The sequence below is a fragment of the Lepisosteus platostomus genome, chromosome 2, assembly GCF_059453375.1.
Source record: "Lepisosteus platostomus isolate fLepPlt1 chromosome 2, fLepPlt1.hap1, whole genome shotgun sequence".
Taxonomy (NCBI): domain Eukaryota; kingdom Metazoa; phylum Chordata; class Actinopteri; order Semionotiformes; family Lepisosteidae; genus Lepisosteus; species Lepisosteus platostomus.
In genome coordinates, this window is record NC_142612.1 from 10,869,921 (window position 1) to 10,890,756 (window position 20,836).

The following is a 20,836-nucleotide window of genomic DNA, read 5'->3' on the forward strand; positions in this document are numbered from 1 at the left end:
AGATTATGCATGTCTATTTGTATGGGAAACAAAGCAATAAATGATTGCAAAAACAACAAATTTGTTGGATAGCATCTTATAATTAAAAGCATGCTCCATCTACCTTAGATTGAGCTCTTTGTGATATTTCAAGATTCCAAGCTATCACCATGGTACTTATGGTTTCCTACACCACATCGTCGTGTTGAACATGCTGACTAACAAATACCTCATGAGATGTGCAAACCAGGTAGATACACTTCCCCACTGGTCATATCTGTAATGTTTCAAAATGTCAACACCGTGCTTCACTAAGCATGATACAGAGAGGTGCATATACCACGTTGTTTCTTATTTATATTGTGGAGAATTGGCCTTAATCCTGGTTTGGCGAAGGGCACAGACTGGGCAGCTTCACAAGGCTTCACAAGGCAGGGGGGTTATTGCCCTTTGAGTTACAGGTATACAGGTTACAGGTATGTGTTAGACACTTAAGAGAGATAAAGAGGGAAATAGACCAAACGTTGAGAGAGAAAGCGGGAGAACGCAACCTCTCATACAGTAGCTTGCCATGCGTTCCAAGGAGGGAGAAAGTTAGGGGTCCCCCTCGATATAGGGTGTTGAGGGGAGGAAAGGCTGTCAGAGAGCAATGTCAGTGCAATGCTAAAATATTTTAAAACTACCATAATCCATCCAAAAATGTTCTGTTTTATGGAGCACCCTCAGTAAATCCACACGAACACAGGGAGGACAGAAAAAATCCACATAGAGAGCATCCCAAGAATTGAACCTGGAGCTCATTTCAAATATTCCCACGATTTTAATATTTTCTATAGTACAGTATAATGCTTATTCTGTCTTGTTATACATTGTTTTTTAATCTTTTTTTCTGGTTCTCAACTGAGCAATCTTCTGAACACTTTATTTCATAACTCATTGTGGCACTTGAATGACAAGACCTCCTATTAAGGAAAATTATTATTTTTCTCTCCATGCAACACTGCAGATCACAATATCAGCTGAATGTGAGTATTTGACAAGTAAAAATGTAACTGTGGCAGTGGTGTAGTTTATTCTGTTCTGTGTACAGTATTTGCACATTATGTTGTTGTTTACTTATGGCATTACAGTGAACTTTTAATCCTCATGGGAACTGCTAATACAGCAGCACCTTGAAAGTAAACATTTCAGTGAGAGCAAGTGTGTAAATACCATTATTTAGACATCTTCCCTGATGAGGTTCACCTCACAGGATTCATGTTTTAAGTCTTTTCAAATTTGCATGTTTTTTATGATGACATTTAAAAATGAGAATCCAGTATTTACCAGTAGCATGAACACAAGTATGGTATCTCATTAAGGCAGAAAATAAGCAGATCAGAACAATCATTAATGCAATTCAGTCAGCATGGTTTGAGTTTAAACAAATGCACACACATGCATACTGTATATAAATACAAAGTTAATCCAATCAGCACAAAAGGAAATTGTACTATGTTACTCCAGATTTAATTAAATAAAATCACGGTCATTGAAAGGTAATGCAATACTAGGAAGAAAGATTTAAACTTTCTAGACTTGTGTAGATCCATGAACAATAAAGGCCTCTTTCACCCAGAAGACATGTATTAACTGAATATTAGTAACCATGTGAAAAATCATTATAGATAGAACCCAGGCAGTTTTATAATGGATCTACTGGAATCTTGTATTTGCTTGTTACATCGGATAATAAATGATCACAAACATATAGTCCAATACTTTGTGAATGGTGATGGTGATCAAATTTTCAGAACAGAGAAATTCTGTCATACACACCAAATACTGTTGTTCTGCTTTCCCTTTTCCACCATGCAACAAATTAGCTTCCACTTCATCCCTGCTGGACTTCATCACCTATCTTAATTCTGTCAAAACAGAGAGAAGAAGTAACAAGTTTTGCCAAAGCAGTGATATTCAGATACCACGTCTTATCTTCCACAAGAACTGCTGATCTCCTCTTACAGATAAACTAGATCTTAATTAAACACATTTCCAGCTGTGCAAGTCAGTGGGCAGATGGATTCATGATTCCTGGTTCACTTTTACTGCTTTTCTTTATTTCTTTTTGAAGAATGGAACATGAAAGCAGTTTTGGTTCAGACGTGGCCCAATATCATTACTTAAACCTGACAATGTTAATTAAGAGCATCACATGTTATTTTATACCACAAAAGAAATTTAATTTCATTAAAATCCAATTTTACTTGGACAGTATCAACAAAGAAGAAAAAGTAATTGCTATTTGAACATGGGTACCTTTGTTCTATTTTCATCATGTGAATAAATGTAATCATAACAAAAAAAACAAAGGAAGCAGTGCAGGTCTCTGAGTTCTGAGATTTTATCTTTTGATGGATAAAGAAAAGCTTCAAACTTATGTTAAGTTCCTTATGCAGAAATTCAATTTTTTGTTTTATTTCTTAATGCATATGAGTACATCTTGCAGCCTTGCGTGTATTCAGTACATTATTTATGTGTTTTCATAACTTATGTAGTTAGAACCAAAACCAATTCAAGAAAATCCTTACGGTGCATATTTATACATGTTGTGAACAACTTCCTAATTTACCTTTCTCGATATATTGTTAACTCTTTTTCTTAAAGTTTAAATATTGGGCCATCAAGATCAACACAATGTCAGTACAGATTCTAAAACTCTTCTTCCACCTTCTCCTGAGATTTTTCCCTGTTTATTGAATTTTCTTATCTTTAATTTTAATTTTCTATTGAACCTTTTAAAGTGTTGTGCAATCAGTATGCTGCTAGGTCAGGTGCATCTTATGCTGATACTAATGCTATAAAGAATTAAGTACATGCAAGTATGCATACAATGGCAGTAATGTGAAGAAAGACTTAATTTGAAAATACAAGCCTGAGAGGTGTCTGTTAGTTTCTTTAAGCATCTGTGAAGCAATCAAAGCTTTGTGCTAAAATGTGAGAAAACTGTTGTACAGTGTGCGCTACACAATTCAAAGAACATATTGTATAAGAACATTCTGTATAAATACAGAAACCGTCAATTAAAATTAACAAAAAAAATACTACTGCTCACAATTTTAACCAAGCACATACAGAAATCTTTATTAAAAGCAATAAATATTGATGATCAAGCGCATCCGCATCCACATTCAAAGGCCTTCTTCTGAGGGAATGTATTATTCTTTTATATGATAGTTTGCTATATAACTAATTCAAGATCATTTAGAACACTGCCAATCATCTAATATTGGATTTTTAAATGGATAAATACAGCTTGCTCTCACCACAATTTCAATGGTTCATAATAGTTTATTCCATTTCAAGGGCAATTTTTTTCAGTTTTGGTAACCAATCAGCAATGGTCAACAATATATTTAGATGACATTCATAATAAAAAATATTTTTTAATTCTCAAAACTACAGATACAGTATGTAGCATCACTGACCTGATCAGTACAAAGATGTTCATAAGTGCAAAATAAACTTGAGAGGACTTTGATTGAATGGGGATACGGGATTAATTATCTGGACCAATATTTATTTTGTTGAAGTCTGGTCAAGCTCATTACCTTTACATAGAGCTTTTAATGTTTACCGATAAGTTAATAACAGAGTTATTATATATTTGTTTGCACCTTATTTGTAATTATTTTTAAATTGATAAGAGTGCTGTAGATTCTGATTAAAGTAATGGGATTTTGTGCTGGCCTGCAAAATATTACATTTGTATTATTTGCAGAAATGGGATGTTTACATTCCAACACAACAGAAAACAAACAAAAAAGTCTGTAATTGAAAGTGTTTCAGTGGCCATTGCATGTTAGTCTTTGCATTCAATACATATTGATTGCTTCCCCTGTTTATGTTTTTATCTATTGATTTTTCTGTCCACCATTTCAAATCAAAATGCCTTATTGGTGTTAGAAAGCCTAAACTTTTAGTGTAAACAATATGTTATGTACATCAAGACAAGTTTTATTCTTTAAGCAAAAAGAGAATATTTCATATTTCCCCTCGGACCATCAAACCAATCAGGAACTCCCGCCGTAACAACCGCATTCCTTTGGTGCTTCCCTACCACCCTAACACACTTCCTATCCCCAGGACTATTAACGACAACTTTTCCATCCTACAGGATGATCCCTCCATTGGGGCCCTCTTTTCTGACCCCCCCCCCCCCCATCATCTCATATCACCGATCACCTAATCTGCGCAACCTTCTTGTTCACAGCTCCCTTGACTGCCCTCAGCAACCATCCAACCCAGGTACAGTACTTCCTTTGCAACAAAGCTCACTGTATCACCTGCAAGTACACATCCAACAACACACTCATTCAAGGCCCCTCAGGACAATTCCGGATCACCTAGATGGCATCTTGTACCTCCAGCAACCTTATTTACTGGGAAGGAGACTTGGAGACCGCTTCAGAGAACACATCAGGGCTGTGAAGATTAAAGACCTCGCCAAGCCCATTGTTTCTCATTTCACCTCTGACGGCCACGACCACTCTAATCTCTCTGTCTGTGTTCTCAAAGATGGTTTTCCAAACCCATACATCAGAAAGACTACCGAAACCAAACTTATCCTGCAGCTAGGATCTCACTTTCCCCCTTCTCTTAACGACAGACTACTATTCTACTAAATTTTCTCCATTCAGAGAAAATAGAAAGGTGTGAAAGTTTCATTTCACACCTTTCTACACCTATCCTGACTTCACCTCTTGATTGGCCTCTCTTTCTGTCCCCTGCACCCGCCTTTAACTCCTCCTCCCTCCTAGCCTTCGTTCTCCCACTTCATTACCTTGGCCTACTGCTTTGTCTCTCTCACACCTGAAGAAGGCTCCATGGCCAAAACGTTGTGTTTTTTCTCTTATTTTTTTCAGCATTGAATAAATCTATTATTTGTTCTATTTCATAATTGGTTTAGCCAAAAAAAATGTTCTTGCTTGTGCTTGTTACTAAATCTTGAAATTCATCAGGATAGTTGAAAAATGTGAAGACTGATTATCAGTTGCTACATCTGTTTATTCCAAAATATAAAAGAACATAGCTCGTTTGCACAAGCAGCAATGAATGCTGTCTTTCAATTCCACCTTCAGTGTCAGCACTCAGGTCTGTCAGAAGATCACAGGTCATAATGAATTTTTAAAAAAAGTTGAACCCTAGTGATACAGCATAATGCAAATGGGGATATGGGGAAAGAACAATATTTTGCCATATAAGAAATGAATGAAGAAGTGGTTCATGCAGTTTTGCAGTTTTTGCAAATCGACAATGAATGGAAGTGGAAATAAAATGCTGTTTGATCACTGACAATGTTTATGACTGTACGCAATAACTGAGAAAGAGACTTTGATAACAATCAAACTGTTTTATCTGTTCTGTTAATTTTCTTTCGAAGCATAAGAGCTGTCTGCAAAAAAAAATAACAGCAATTAAAAATGTTATACTACATTGCTGGTATGCTTAATTTCAAGGAATATGTTTAATTCTTTGTTTTTGTAATTGATTGGACATATTTCATGACAGATCAGTAACCTTGAAAGAGAACATTAATTAGTATTCATTTTTGTTATTCTTTCACATAGAATTACTATATCCATAGGTGACATAAAATAAGAATAATTGAAACACAACGGGTGCAGTTGGTTCCAATATTGTCAGGATATATGATCGTAAGACTAGGTGGAGTAAAAACCGTTTCTCATCTCATCAGATCAAATATGAAGCTAGAGAGAAAAAACAAATTTTCCAAACTACAGAAGAACCTTTATTTTCTGGTGAATCTATAACAGTAAGTGAACTTCATTGTTTTAAAGTTAAGGAAAACTAGAGATAATAGCTTGCACTTTCCAATGCAAAAGTCAAAAATCAAATATTCAAAAATTCTAGTTTTATGTGCAACGTTACCTCACCTTGCTTACACTATGTTATGAGAAAATTATATTTATTAGCAGATCTGTAAAAATGTCTAAACTATTCCAGAAAAAATAAATTGCAATGCTGTAAAATTGAATATATTTAAATAAATTTGAACCAGCATTTATTTGCAACTTGAGGTGAGCACATCTGTTGTTACAGAGTTTGTGTTATTTTATTATTTTTTTAATACAGTTATTTGAAAATTGCATCCGGTTTTCGAATATATCACAATGTAAGGAAACACACGCCAGGCAAGAAACAAATCAGACTTAAGCAATGTTACTTATACATCTGAATGTGATAATGATTTTTTTTTTCAAAAATGCATCCTGTCACCTGTCAGTTTATCTGTGATAAACTGTATTTTATTCCAACAGAAAACTTCAGAATGACAGAATCAACATCAAGTGGACATGAACCCACGATTAAATTATTTAGCAAACACATTCACATGCAAATGTATATTTAAATTAATTATTTTCTCCTGAACATTTTCAATGTAATGTTGAAGAATAAGTTTCTGGAATTTTCCATTTCACGCCAAATGCACAATTTGGTAGCTGTCTTTGATCTAAGTGAGTTAATAAAAAGTTTGTAAACACCTTATGGTGTTTCCTTGGAGAATGTTACAAAAACTGCCAAAGGCAAATATAAGATTCAGGTGTCAATTAAAGGATGCTTTCATAAATGAGGTTTTTATTTGGTAAGTCAAAATTTGATTTGGATATTCCAGGTTGATGCCAGTTTATTTTAATAAATGTATATTTTTAGGGGTTTTGTTAGTCTTGATATCCAATCTTCTTGATGGATTACATAAATTTAAAGCCTGAAAGGAATTTATTCACGGGAACAGGGTGTTAGTTGTGTATTCAATAATTAGAAGCTTTTATAATATCTTCTCCTCCCCCAAAAGTTGCTTTTCACAGCTACGGTTTTAACTATCCAGAGACAATTCATCATCTGCAATGTAATTTGTTTCATCTGGTTTTAATATGTTATAGATGAGCAGTTGTATGTCTTTCCTGTTAGAGCATTACAAGACAGGCCACTTTTACATTAGACTGGTACTACAAGAGATACCTGTGGTGTTCTTCATGGTTCATGGGGTCCTAATTTAAATGGGAAGTTGCACATATTTCATTGGAGCATTTGGAAAAGCCAGCTTTCACAGAAGGATGCAGATGATGGACTGTTCTCTATGCACAGCTGAACTGCTCTAAATGTGTCAGGAAAGGTTATGGATCGTTTCATTCAGCCATCATATCCAGCCTGCTGTTTGTACAAATCACAGTGCGGTGTCACTGAACAGAACATTTTTGACAGAGCACTACACAGGGAGGAGGATTTCGCTTAATGTGAGCTTCCTTCCGGAATGCATAGAGCCACCTCAAATCAGCTCTTAAATTAGCCAAACTTTCTGCCATATACATAAGTTCAGGCATGATTAAAATGGAGTCAGGGTTTTTCTCAAAAAAAGAGAGAATGGGAAATTTAAATTGGAAAATCTTCCCAGTAAACGCATAATTTAAAAGCGACATATCTGATGTGTTTTCATGAAAATACACCACTGAAACCTGTAGTCATCTGTACAACCATTGCAACCTTCCCCGTTTGCCTTATCGCACTGGAAACTACCCATAACTGTAGAGTACAAGCTTAGTGCAGCCTTCCTAACCAGCAGATCTTGGCATTCTTTATAGTCCCAAATTATTTCAGAGAAGTTTCCCACCAATGTGTCAGGTTTATGCTTCTAATTCATCTTATATCAGAAAAAAAGTTGCCTATTTACACCAATATGGAAATATTTCAGGTAGGAAGTTGCAGGTACCTGAATGACAATGTAATCATTGTACTTACCTGAAAATTATAATGCAGTGATATTTCATTACAAGCATTAGTCAATGTACATGCATTACTGCAGTTAAAAACATTAAATGAATTGAGACATTTTGATCTTTAGCACAATATTGGAGTCTGGTGATTTCTCATGCATGGGCCCTGGCTCAGCAGATTTTAAAATTAATAAATTTCTGGGGGTTTAGAGACCCTGCAAGCACATGGATGATGAATAACTAAATACTAAGTGGTAATATGTTATGCAATACATATTTATGAATATATTCCTCACGTGTCCCTGATTCAGACAACCATTTAACACAACACAGAAGAGCCCAAAACAAAAGGGCATTTACAGTATCCCTCCTGTCAGAATAGAAATCTAATATCAAAATACTGTATAAACCTGGAAAAAAATAATTCAAAGTACTTTGCATGTGCTGTAGCTGTAATATGAAAACCAAGAATTTCTTTCGAGAACATAAAATGTAGATCAACTCAGCATTCTGCTCTGCCAGGTGAATTGAGCTGAGGGAAGTCAATGTTACAATTTGCAATAATAAAGTTCAGTTTTTATTTCAGGCATAAATATTTCAATTTTCTAGTTATACCTGACAATGTAGCATGACATGTTAAAATATATTTGCTTAAACAGAAGAATCTGTAGGTGGTGATGTCAGTACACTTTGCCAAAGTACAGAATAAGTGTTTTTTAGGTTAACTATACATATAAAGTAGTGCAAACACTCAGAACAGCCATCACTATTAATTATATATAAGCAAAAAAGCTTCACTATTATATTTCTTCTACTAGAACTTTGCATCTCTACCCTTGGCACACAGTTTGATGTTTTTTATTTCTGCTATATTTAATCATTAATGAAAACTTTGTGACATTCTTCCTGAAATCTTCACACTCCTTCCATATTTTATCAAGACGATCTAGAGTATCTACACTATGGGTTTCTATTTTTTTAAGTATTTCTGCAGTGTATTGATTCTGTTGGTGTAGACTTTTGGCAACACACTCTATCAGAGAACAAATGTACTAGACAAATGTTGTGGACCTAATTAAATGTATCTAGACAAACTAATTATTTGTTCTGAAATGCTTTTGTTTTTGTATAAAATAGCATGTCTGGCCATTGGTTGGTTATAAAAGTTTATATATAGTATAAATCAACAAAAATGTCTGGAAGAAGGAGTGAATGCAAATGTAATTTATTGTCCACAGAATAATATGGAACATTGTATCAATACAGTAATCATTCACCTCTTAATGCGCCGCATAGTTGCCTGTGACTACGGGTAAGTAAATATTTACTTAAGAGGAGCGTCTCACTTCGTGTTACATCAACAAAACCACACAACCTTTACAGAAAACCTTTTATCAATCGAAAAGGGACAACTGGTGCTTCAAAAAAACATTTTCAGAACTGAAAAACACCAAGGTAATAAATCAAAAAAATTATTGTGCGCCGCATAGTCACATGTGACAATGGTCAAAGTCAATATTTACTTTTGAGACATGCGCCATATTTCATTGTTTTTTACCAAGAAAACCACAATACCTTTACAAAACCTGTTATCTACCAAAATAGACAACTTGAGGTTTATAAAACCGTTTTCAGAACCGAAAAACAACAAGGCAATCAATCACAAAGAAGCTTTTTATCTGATGATGCACTTCCGAACTACCTCGATAAGTAATCCATAAGTGAGCAAAACATGACCGCAAAAGCAAAAACCAGCAAAAAATGATATATATATCCCATGTTTTTACCTTATTCTGAAGTACGATATATATCCACAAAAAGCTAGATTAACCCACCTCCAGACCCAGAGGAAACTGAAGGTTATTGGCTTTGAAATTGATATTTGAAACTGGACCGCCTGAAATAAGGTGATCTGATTGGTAAAAAAACAATTCAGAGCCCTAAGGGGGTGAGACTTCCTCTAGAAGCCTCAGGCTGCATTCCACTTGACTTCTAGCTGTCAATCATTAACTCAGAAGGGGTAATCAATCCATTTCTTATCAGTGGTCTTTTTTTTAAGTCTAAAGGTTTTTATAGAAATTGGAATGGCTTTTATTGTTATTGCTTTAAATAATTTTTATAACTTATTCTGAGATGAGACATTTCATTCCAGGTCCAGTCTTCACAAAACATTATGTAGAGTTTTTTCAAATTGATCAATTTGTCCCAAAGTTTTATCCAAGCTAGTAGATACCTAGGACAAGGCTTTTTCAACTACCTGACAGGCCTAGAATTGAAAGGTCTGACCTCTGAAGACCAAAAAAAGTTTTTAGTTTTTTTCCATGTTTGTCTGCTGAGTGGACACATTAAGAAATAAATGTGACCGTTCACACTCAAAGCCAAGGGGGTTAGCTTCAATTTAAGCCCTGAACCAGGCTCCTGCTATGTTCTGCTGCAGAGATATAACAAAATGTTTAAGGGGAGGAAATTCCAGGCAGACATTGGCTAAAAGGGTCTAGGACAGTAATCATTAAATTAATTGCATATAGGCTAAATTGCTGGGAGATGCATTTAAAGCAATTCTCAGTAATTCTAAAATAATTCTGACTGTGTAGATGTAACATTATATTTAACAGACTGGATGATCTTGTCAGGGATGCTATTCGCAACAGGTCAGGTTAGTCCTCTGTACCTTGTACAAACTGCATAACTTAACTTGTAAACATAACATTGTTTACAAGAGAACCAATGAGACTGAAGGACAGCACATTCGCTATTATTGTATCACATACATCCTGCTGAACCTTGAGATCCAGAGCAGTAAAGAAAGGAAAAGTAAATAAGTTTATCTAAACTATCTTTAATAAAGAAAAATACAATACAATTGTAACATTATGGTACATACCCAATGGGAATCCTTGTTTCCATGAGAGTTACAGTATTTCATTTTAAACCAATGGGACATTGATTTCTGTGTTTGTTTTCCTCAAATCTACCTTCCCTTAAACAGTTTAGAGATGCCATTAACCCTTGACTAGATCCCAATTCAGAGCAAATAATTAATGAGTGAAAATTGTTCTGAGTATAATTTATACAGTACTTACTGTATCATAGTAGTAGTATTTACTCCCATGACTGGGTCTCCCTGAAGGTTTTGCTCCCCATGGATCCAGAGGACTGGCGTCTAGACCATCAATGGAGCTGCCCAGAAAATGATAAGACTTTACATTAAAAAGTGTAGTTGTAATGTAATTACAAAAGCAATACAGACAAAGTCCTGCAGATAATGGATAATTCACACAACTTTTCTAATCCCCATAAATTAAAGATGGACAGCCACTTATTGTAAATTGTTTTCCAGAAAATTGTCACAGGATTGCAGGTGGTCAAGCATACTGTACAAAGAGGCAATGATTAATGAATTTAATGACCTACCACTCCACGATAAGAAACAAATCATTGTTCCCCTTCTCTCAGAATAGGAACCAGTGTCTTGATTTCAAGAAGTCCATTGTGATATCATAATGATTTTTGAGCCAGATGAAGCATCAGTAAATAGTTCTCGATTGAATTGAAATTGCACAGGTCTTGTTTTCTAGTGCAATGTGCTACATTAAGGAGTGGACAGCATGATATTTCATGCATGAGAACATGAAAATAAAGACAGCCATAATGTATAATTAAAAACCATATGCAACTCTGTGGTATTAAATTAGAAAATGTTTTAACTGGACCTTGAGAAATCAACATTTTTACAGTTTAGATGAAGTAGCAATAGAGCAATGAGCTGTTGTTAAATAGTGCAGCAATTGCTGCTTATTTAAATTCCATTGATGAATTTATAAATAGCATAAAACTCCCAATCAAGGAAAACGAACACTACTTAGCTAAAATGTTCATAAAAATAAACATGACCTTAATCCACTGAAATTGTTTTACCATATTGGTTTGCATGGAGCATTATAAGTAATAGAGAATCAGAGCAAAATGATCATGCATGATTTAGCCTGCCCCTCTAGGTCTCCTCCAAAGTGGTCTTTCACATCAAGCACAAAGGGCACACTTCCCACTGTCCAATTTTTGGCCTAATTGACTGAGTAACCACAGGGAAATGAGAACTGCTGCCTTTCCTTATTTTGGTTGGTGTTATCCTGGAAGGTTCTTGGTCTTGGTCTCCAGTCTGGTAATTTAAATTGAAGCTTTAACACAAAGTAACAGGATCCCTTTTATTCAGAACACATTTCTGGAGCTATTATTTCAAGTCAAAATGTACTGCAATAGCTTTCTCACAACACAGTTTTTCATCTCTTTAGTGGGTAGATTTTCATTTTCACAAGATTTTCTTGTTGTTTTTTCACTTCTATAATTGGCTTCTTTATGGTCTGAGTGGTATACAGTTTATCCATAGACATTTTCTTCCATTTCAGCTCCTGAACTCTGTACTGTACATTTTTCAAAGTTGCTACCGTCCTCATGGTGACATCCCTAACCAGTTTTCTCCTTGTTTAACTGTTCAGTTTGGAGGGATAGCCTGGTCTAGGCAGTGTCTGGCTGCCTTCCACTTCTTAGTCATTAACTTGTTCAAAGAGACATTAAGGGTCTTTGAAATGTCTTTATAACTATCTCCTGATATGTGTCTTTGATTGCTTTATCCCTGAGTTCTTTTGAAAGCTCCTTGGTCTTTATAGTTGAATATGTGCTTGAAATGCACTACCTGAACGAAAGATCTTACAGTGATTACTCAATAAGCTAATTTTGTGCACCTATTTAGGTATGGTTCAAAAAAGGGTTTGTATAGTTATGTAATCATCACTTTTCTATTTTTCTTTTATATTATCTATTGACTTTTCTTTCTTTTGTTTTGTTTTGGGTATGCGAAAAAGCTTGCGTAGATGGCAGATATTAATTGGTAATTCAAAGTCCAACCTTTAAAACAACAAAATGTGAAAAACGTGCAAAGGTCTGAAAACTATTGCAAAGCACTATGCATCTAATCATGTTTTTAAAGAAAAAAAGAAAACCGTATAGGCTGAAAAAACAATACCACAGGTCTGAATACACAGATTTCTTCACATTACTATGATAATTCAACAAACTATACTGGAACATTTGATATATGATTAGATTTAAATGCAAGGGTATAATACTCAGCAGGAAAAAAAATCTAACACTGTAATGGGAAGATAGGCTTCACATAGATTTATTGTCTAATCTGTTTTATAATACAATATTAATATGTGATTAATAAGTTAAAACGTATTATTAAAAACAGCTTATCTGACAAGGTCTGTTCTTTACTGTTTCGACCAGACCAAGCCTTGGCATGTTGGTTTTCTAATGCATGTGCATTCATGATTACCAGTGGTGTGAAACACCCTCTTAAACAAGTTAAAGAGATTCATAATGTACATTTTAATATACAACATGAATACTCCCCTTTCATAGTTGAACTCTAGTTCTGATTACCTTTGCAATTTAAATTTTTAAAGTGTTGACTGAGCTAATGCTTTGAGTGTTACTCTTTGGACCATGTGACAAACCCTTGGATGTATCATAACAGGATCTTTAAAAATAGCAGGTTTGGACCAACAATCACACCAAATACAAACTGTAGTACAACGGTAATACAAAACAGAATACAACTGTAAGGTTCTAAAAACACTGTAGTGCCACTATTTACATAGCAGGGAATTTCAAAAGCCACAACCTAACACTGAAACAAACCATTCTCTCTGAGATATTTCACCTTTTGACAAAATGTTTAGAACACTCACAAGTTCTTTAAGTACCTGGTCAGTCCTTCTGTCCTCCAGGTGAGTCTTAAACCAAATATAACAAATAAAATGCATTTTATTAACATTAGCTGAAAATCCATCCATCCACTTGTGCTGGTTAGGGCTCTGGAATTCTGGAACTTCTATCCTACTCTTCTTTTTAACTCTTCCTATAGTACAAAACCTGGAGTATTATACTATCACACAATGGATACTCTGTTATACTCCTATGAGAAAGTCACACAAACATGGTGATGGCTCAGATTCGGCAAGGTATTTATTTTAATAAACGTCTCCTAAACCTACAAGATACATAGAAACAAAAATCGCATTATTCATTCATCTTCTAACCACTGCATCCAATTCAGGCTTGCGGGGAAGCTGGAATCTGTCCCAGCAAGCAATGGGCACAAGGCAGGATACACCCCGACTGCAACACCAGTTCATCACAAAGAACACACACAGACATAAACATGCACACACTCACACCAGGGCCAATTTTCCCAGAAGTAGTAACCTAGCAGTATGACTTTTGACTGTGGTGTGGGAGAAAACTGGAGCACCTGGAAGAGTCCCACACAACCATGGGGAGAATATACAAACTTCACACAGATACAACCCCAGGTCTAGAACTGATCTCAAGGGCCCAGCACTGCATGGGAGCAGTGCTAACTATTGCACCATCATTTTCCATCATTTAATTATGTTAAATAATATCATTTTAAAAGTCAAAGTACTTCAGATATGTATTATTTTTTATTCTAAATGTTCATTTAGAATAAAACCCTTAAAGAGTATTTAAAAAAAGGTGATTATCCAGTTGAAAACTGTAAATATTTGGCAATGCTGTTCAATTGCTGTAAGGTTTCAAGTTATACAGTACATTTACTTTTTATGAGCTTCAAGAAGCTGGATAAATCAAATCCTAATAGCACTAAAAACTGATCACACAATGCTAAACCTGTTGTCAAGGTTTAAAATCCCCTTTATGTGCATCACAGATGCTGTCATAAAAGATGTCAAAAAACAGGAGAAAATTGAATTTGTTGTATATACAAGTATCTGCCAGATTTAATACTGCATGCATGTTTTTTGATCTAAGAAAATAAGGAAAAGAATCTTGCTGAAGCAAGAAATCTATAATTCTCAAATGCCCAAATCCAGGTGTAGAAGCTTTATTTTTTTATTTTACAAGAAATGTTTTAATGTAAAGAAAAACCTATAGGTCTGACCTCCTCAAAAGATTGCCTTTGGCTGTCCGCAGATTGCTTGTTTTCAATGGCTTGTCCTGAGGGAGTGATCCAAATCAAACCATTATAAATTTTTCAATACTTCTTCATGCTCTTTAGACCTCTTGTTAATACACTTGCTTCTACTGCCAGGCAAATCCAGCATGTTTACACTTGCTATGTGGTTATCATTTTAAATAGAACCTTATATTCAATGAGAGAAGTATGAAATCCTCTTCACATTGCATAATAAAATATTTAGCATCTACTCATTTTAATGCTCCACTTTTCCAGGAGACTGCAGCATTTTCTGTTTTCAGCTGTTCCCTTTCAGCTAGCATTTTTTAATTAAAAAGCAGATCTTTCCTAACTTTTTGACACAAACACTATTACATTTAAAGAAATGTTAACCTTGCAATAAGACTCAAAAAATAACCTTGAAATGAAATGAAAAGTAAAAACAGACTATGCATCTAAACATCTGGCAGCCATCTGAGGTACCTGGACCTTGGCCAACAAGGCTCTTGAAAACTGAAAATGACTTCATTATGAAGAAATAATGATCACGTACTCTGGTTTGAACTGAGATACTTTACCTTTCCTTGATTTTTTAAAGATATACAATCTATATATTTTCACTACCAATGATTTGTTAGCAATCCTTGAATTCAACTATTGGTGAATTATAGAATTAGATGATAAATGTATGTCAACATATTATATTTCTGAGAGATATGTTCATATATAGGTATTATTAGAATATCAAAAGCTAAAGAAAGAAGTGCATTTTTAGAGTTTCAAAGATAGCATTGTGTCATTAAAGTACAGTATGTTCATGCTGTTAAACACATTTACAATGATGGTGAATGGATTGTTTTGAAGATTAGCACACTGTTTTATGAAGATATATTGTACAAATGCTTTTAAGAAATCAATTCAGTGTTAGCTTTAGGTGCCTTTTTTATTATATGCTTTTAAAGATGACGGAGATCATAGAGACAAGATACCACTTAAATCATAGTGGTACTGTTCTTCTTTGGCATAGTTTAGACTCTCCTTAAACCTCAGCTCAGAGTAACTTTCTGTACACGGATTTGCCTGGAGCAGTAAGGAGCATGGATATTCCTGGAGAGGGTTATCGTCACTCAAATTGGCAGCATGCATGCAAACTAGTGAGGAAAATTAAATTTAGCTGTTTTTTTTCCTACTCCATGTAGCTAGGGTTTGAATAAATAATCTCAAAGTCATATGATTTTTTTCAATATGTTGATTTAAAAGGAACAGTACTGGTAACCCAAAACTCTTTGCTGGAAACGACAAAAAAAATGAACAAACAGTTCAGATTCACTTCTTGCAAAATGGTAATGCATTACTTAGTTCTGTCTGTCTGCAGGTAATATTGGAATGTTTAAACTTAAAAATCTGTTTGGCGTGTTTGTAACAAAATAATTCACACTGTTAGGAGACTGTTTACATTGAAGCTCACAAGGATGGTTTTAGAAATACCATAAAAAAACAATGGGACTTTAAACTAGCAGGTCAGATGCAAAAACCACCTTAGGTTAAATGTCCCCTTAAGTAATTCCTGAGGCTAAGGCTGTTGTGAAAAGCAACTGAACACAGTGAGGTCCAACCACTTTCACCTAAGTTCAAAAGGGCAGGAGCTCATGCACAGAAAATGCGGCACTCTTCAGGTTCGACAAGCAATAAAATCACAAAGCCATTAAATGTAAACAATATGCTGGCATCGATGCCAATGTAATCAAATAAAACATTCCATCTTTTCTGCAGTCTGAGGCATACTGTACCGATTTAAAAAGGCCTGCAACCTGTTGGTTTTACAGTATATCACATAGAAAGCAGGTGGGTTACCTTTGGAACTCCTAATGTAGGAGTTACTTCAATGTAGCAGGTACCTAAAATTCTATTGAGAAAGAATTGGATAAAAAATATCCAAATTAAAATACCAGAGAAGATTCTTTTAACACAAGATTTTTTAACACAACTTTTTAGGATTCTGTGACATAATATATGCTTGCCTGATCACACATCAGTATATTTTTCTTTTAATGCACAATGTCTCTCCTACCAGATTTACTTACACACCTCAGACCTCACCATTTGCCAGTCAGGAGTTACTTGTCCCTAGTCCCTACAATACAAGCAGGGAATATTCATTCAAATATCCCCATGCGCTCATGAGGCCAATTCTGAAGAACGACCATAAGAATGTTACTATATTTAAGTGAATAAATAAATGTTCTGAACAAACTCATTATCAATAAGTACCCATTTTCTTAGGTGCCAGGCTTTATAATTGTAACTGGAAGCTCAGTTTCCAGATCACCTGGCACTCGTGAGGTATCCACATGAACACATACCGCACACACACAAATGCAAACACTTCACTATCTAAACAAAGGCTATAACTCTGGCTTCCAAGGTAAACAAACTAGTCTGGAATTCCGGGGATAGCTTTGCTTGCTCTGTGGGTGCACACACAGAGTAAAGTAAGGTTGTTCCCATATTATCAAAATTAAACATTAACTCAAACCGAACACCTGTTTTCCTTTGTTTTAGAAGTGAAATAAACCAAATTGGTGACCAATTCACGCCTTTCAAATAAATAAGATGTTTGGATTTCTCACCTGCAAAATGGTTTCTCCCGCAAACCTGTAGGACCCAAACTTTGGCATGGCAACAGGGGCTGGTTTAGTAGAGCCTGTTTCAGGATTGCGCATGCGTGGATTGATTTGTAAGAAGATACCATTAAGAGGGGGGTAGTATTTTTTAAACAATATTTACAGACATAAAAGGAATATGATATTTTATTTTTGGTAATAATATGTTGATTGTTTAATTGTGTACTTAATGAAGAATTATGTATATCAGAATTCTGATCATTATTTTGTCAAATTATTTTTGGTTTTATAGTGGAATATTCTAGGGGGAGGAGTTTAACCTAGAAAAGGAGCTCTTCGAGATGGAAGGGGGGCAGATGAGAGATAGGAGAAGATTGGGGGGTAGAATAGGAGCTGCCTACAGCAGTCTATTTGAGAATACAGTTCCTCTTAATAAATGCCATTGCATGCCTTTGTGATTGTGGCTGTGCCATCGTTATTGTTGCATTCTATCTACGCCTCTTAACTCTTCAAGGAGGAGACTGTGACAATAATAAAAGCCTGTTCACAATTATTATGGCAGACTTTTTTATCTCACCAAATAGCTTAAATTCACTATCATTAGAGACTATAATAATAACCAGCATCTTTAAAAAATCATTGGCATATTATATTTTCATCATAGGTAACTTCCTTAGTAGTTCTTTTTTAATATATGCAGTAACTGGTCTTAAGCGGTCATTGATTTTAAAGTATATTATTAAGCAAACACACAGTATGTGGTGGTGTCAGCATTGGAATAAAAATGCAAAGTTAAAAATACCTCTTTCACAACAAATTCAAGCCTCTAGAAGTTTTTTGTCGTTTAATGCACTACTGCCTATAAATGATATATAATTTAAAAATCATCATTATAATTAGATATTATTTTTGATACTATCAACCCTGGTTTCTCTTCATCTCGTACAAATCTTTTGCCTTTTACTAAAGATTTCTGTGGAGAGGAGCATGAATGAGTTCCGTGCGAGTTTTGTGTCTCCCTGCCTTCAGGGGGGGGTGCAGTTGGACTGGTCAAGGATCTGCGCCTGTGGCTGAAAGGTTGCTGGTTCGTTTCCCGCAGCAGGTAGAGGAATCCTACTCTGTTGGGCCCCTGAGCAAGGCCCTTAATCAACTGCTCCAGGGGCACCATATAAAAATGGCTGACCCTGCACTCTGACCTCAAACATCTCTCTCTGTCTTGGAGAGCAAGTTGGGGTATGTGAAAAGATAAATTCCTAATACAAAGAGTTGTATATGGCCAATAAAGTGATCTTATCTTAGCTATTGATTATTCAAAAGTCTGTCAGTTTTTCTATTAAGCCAGAAAAAAGAGGTAGCCTCAGAGCTTATTCAGCTGTGGTACTCAGTACCTAAGTTAAAAGAAAAAAACCTAGCAAAGATATTTAATATTAAAATGTGCTTTATGTAACTATGTCTGATAATAAGAGTCACAAAGTTCTATTTGCAAGAAGCATAGCAATTAAAAGAGACTGCTGTAATAAATTAGTAACCAAAAAGGTCTCCCAGACACAAAATGTATTTAGTGACCAGACAAAACTTATAGGAAGGCACAACATATATTAACAGTAAGTATTAAGTATTAATTGAATAAGATGCATTTCCAACCCATTCACTGAGACATTCTTTGGCTGTGTCCTAAATGCCGAACTTAGCCCTAAGACCTTCTTTCAAGACCGGACTTCTGTGATTTAGAGAAGGTGTGGACTCAAGGTGTGCAAGCATTCAAGGGTGCACTCTTATAAAACATGTGATTGTTATGTCACATGACATCACTTGTTGGTTATGGCACACAGGGAAAATGCTTTAACACTGCTTCGCTTTCAATGGCTAAGTGCACACTGGCAGAAAAGTCTTTAAAATATTTTTTTTTCATACACTGCTCACAGTTTGATTAAATTGAATGTCATCTCATCCTTCCCCACACAAAAGTAGTGACATAACATGTTCATTCATGTTGAGCAGCATCAATTTAAAACAGGCAAACTAAATAAGGAAAACTTGGCAATAACACTCTCTGTTTATTCAGAGCTTTGTACTCTGTCTTTCATTGTACAAAATACACTATATAAATGAATATTCATTAGTCAAAATGGGATAACGAAATAACAGCTTTATGTCGATACTTTGTACCTACTGTAGAATATGTTTGAATGTAAACTAACCTAATGAAATTTTGGTTTTCCATAAAATATTATGAGTTTTAAAATTGTAAAAAAGTTATATTTTACTAACACTTGAATAATTCATGTCCCAAGGCAACTTCACTATGCTTTGATAGGTTAGAACATGAAATGTCACCATTCAGCAAGCCATTTGGGGGTAAATCCCTTCAGTGATGTCTACACTGATGCGGACTTATGAGAAGGGTGCATACTGTATAAGGGGCTCATTTGGTTTGCTCGTGAGCACACTTGTGAAACACAAATTAGAAATGGGACAACATATGGCCTTGCAGACCTGGGTGGGAATCTGCAAATGAGGGGCATGAGATCCAATGTCAGCATCACTACACATATGAATGAACTTAAGCTCTGTTTCCAGGGTGCAGATTAAACTGCTGAGGATCTTTTTCGAAATGTGGAATCCGCTTCTTGGAAAACTCTCCAGTTTTTCTCAGGACATTGACAGCTCAAATCCCAACATTTTGAAGAACTTTCAAAACATTGCAAAATCCTTGTTGCAGAGTTTGGAGTGTACATGCAAGACCTGGCATCAGAATTCCTGTCACATTTCAGGATTTCCAATGTTCTGGCCCAATTCTTTTTTCTTTTCTTTTCTGATTAAAATAGACAACTACAGTATGATACCAGCAACATGGATTTTTCAGTGTCAGTGGAGGGATGTTGTTGATTTTGAACTATATTTTTTCTCAGTATTCGGATCAACATACCTGTACAAACATGTATTTTCCCACATGAAGTTAGTTCTTTGTCCTACCATAGCAGAGCTGGTGGACAACTGCACAGTCTCAGAAGCTTGCATGCTGATTAAAGTGTCAAGCTACAAGCCTGAGATTAAAGAACTCCGTAAGGGTAAAGCTCACACTAAAAGATAAGTTGTGCATATTCATTTATTAGGTTTTTTATATATTTTTGTATTCATCAAATTTTTAGTTAGACTATTAGTGGCATTAAAAATGTATCAATGGCACACAAAACGCAAATGGCATGCAAAACAAATGCATGAACATGTGCCTTCTGAGGAGTTGCTGACCCCTGTCATACAGCAACATACTGTATAGGAAGTGCAGTGACAACTTGAGAAGATTGGCGTGAACATCATTGATGTCACCTTGATCCTGCAGGAGCCTGGCAAGTCTTACCTTTTATTCTGGGATATGGGAGTCCTGGCCTACTTTTCCCAACCCTACCTCCAGCAGAATTAAGTGAACTGTACAAGGGAGCATTGAAAGCAGCTTT

At 35.3% G+C, this 20,836-nt stretch overlaps 1 long non-coding RNA gene and 1 other non-coding gene across 2 annotated transcripts in view; one reads left to right on the forward strand and one right to left on the reverse strand.

Moving 5' to 3' along the window:
• LOC148675904 (uncharacterized) overlaps nt 1–17,459 on the reverse strand; it is a 48,462-nt gene extending 31,003 nt beyond the window's left edge. Inside the window, exons 1-2 of the long non-coding RNA XR_015940850.1 lie at nt 17,385–17,459; nt 10,838–10,934 (exon numbers count right to left, since the gene is read on the reverse strand). This is a non-coding gene — a long non-coding RNA (uncharacterized LOC148675904). The remainder of the gene's footprint in view (nt 1–10,837; nt 10,935–17,384) is intronic.
• Nucleotides 17,460–18,297: 838 nt separating this feature from the next.
• LOC148675905 (U5 spliceosomal RNA) lies at nt 18,298–18,411 on the forward strand. The gene has a single exon (XR_015931043.1). It is a non-coding gene; the product is annotated as a U5 spliceosomal RNA (small nuclear RNA).
• The last annotated feature ends 2,425 nt before the right edge of the window (nt 18,412–20,836 follow it).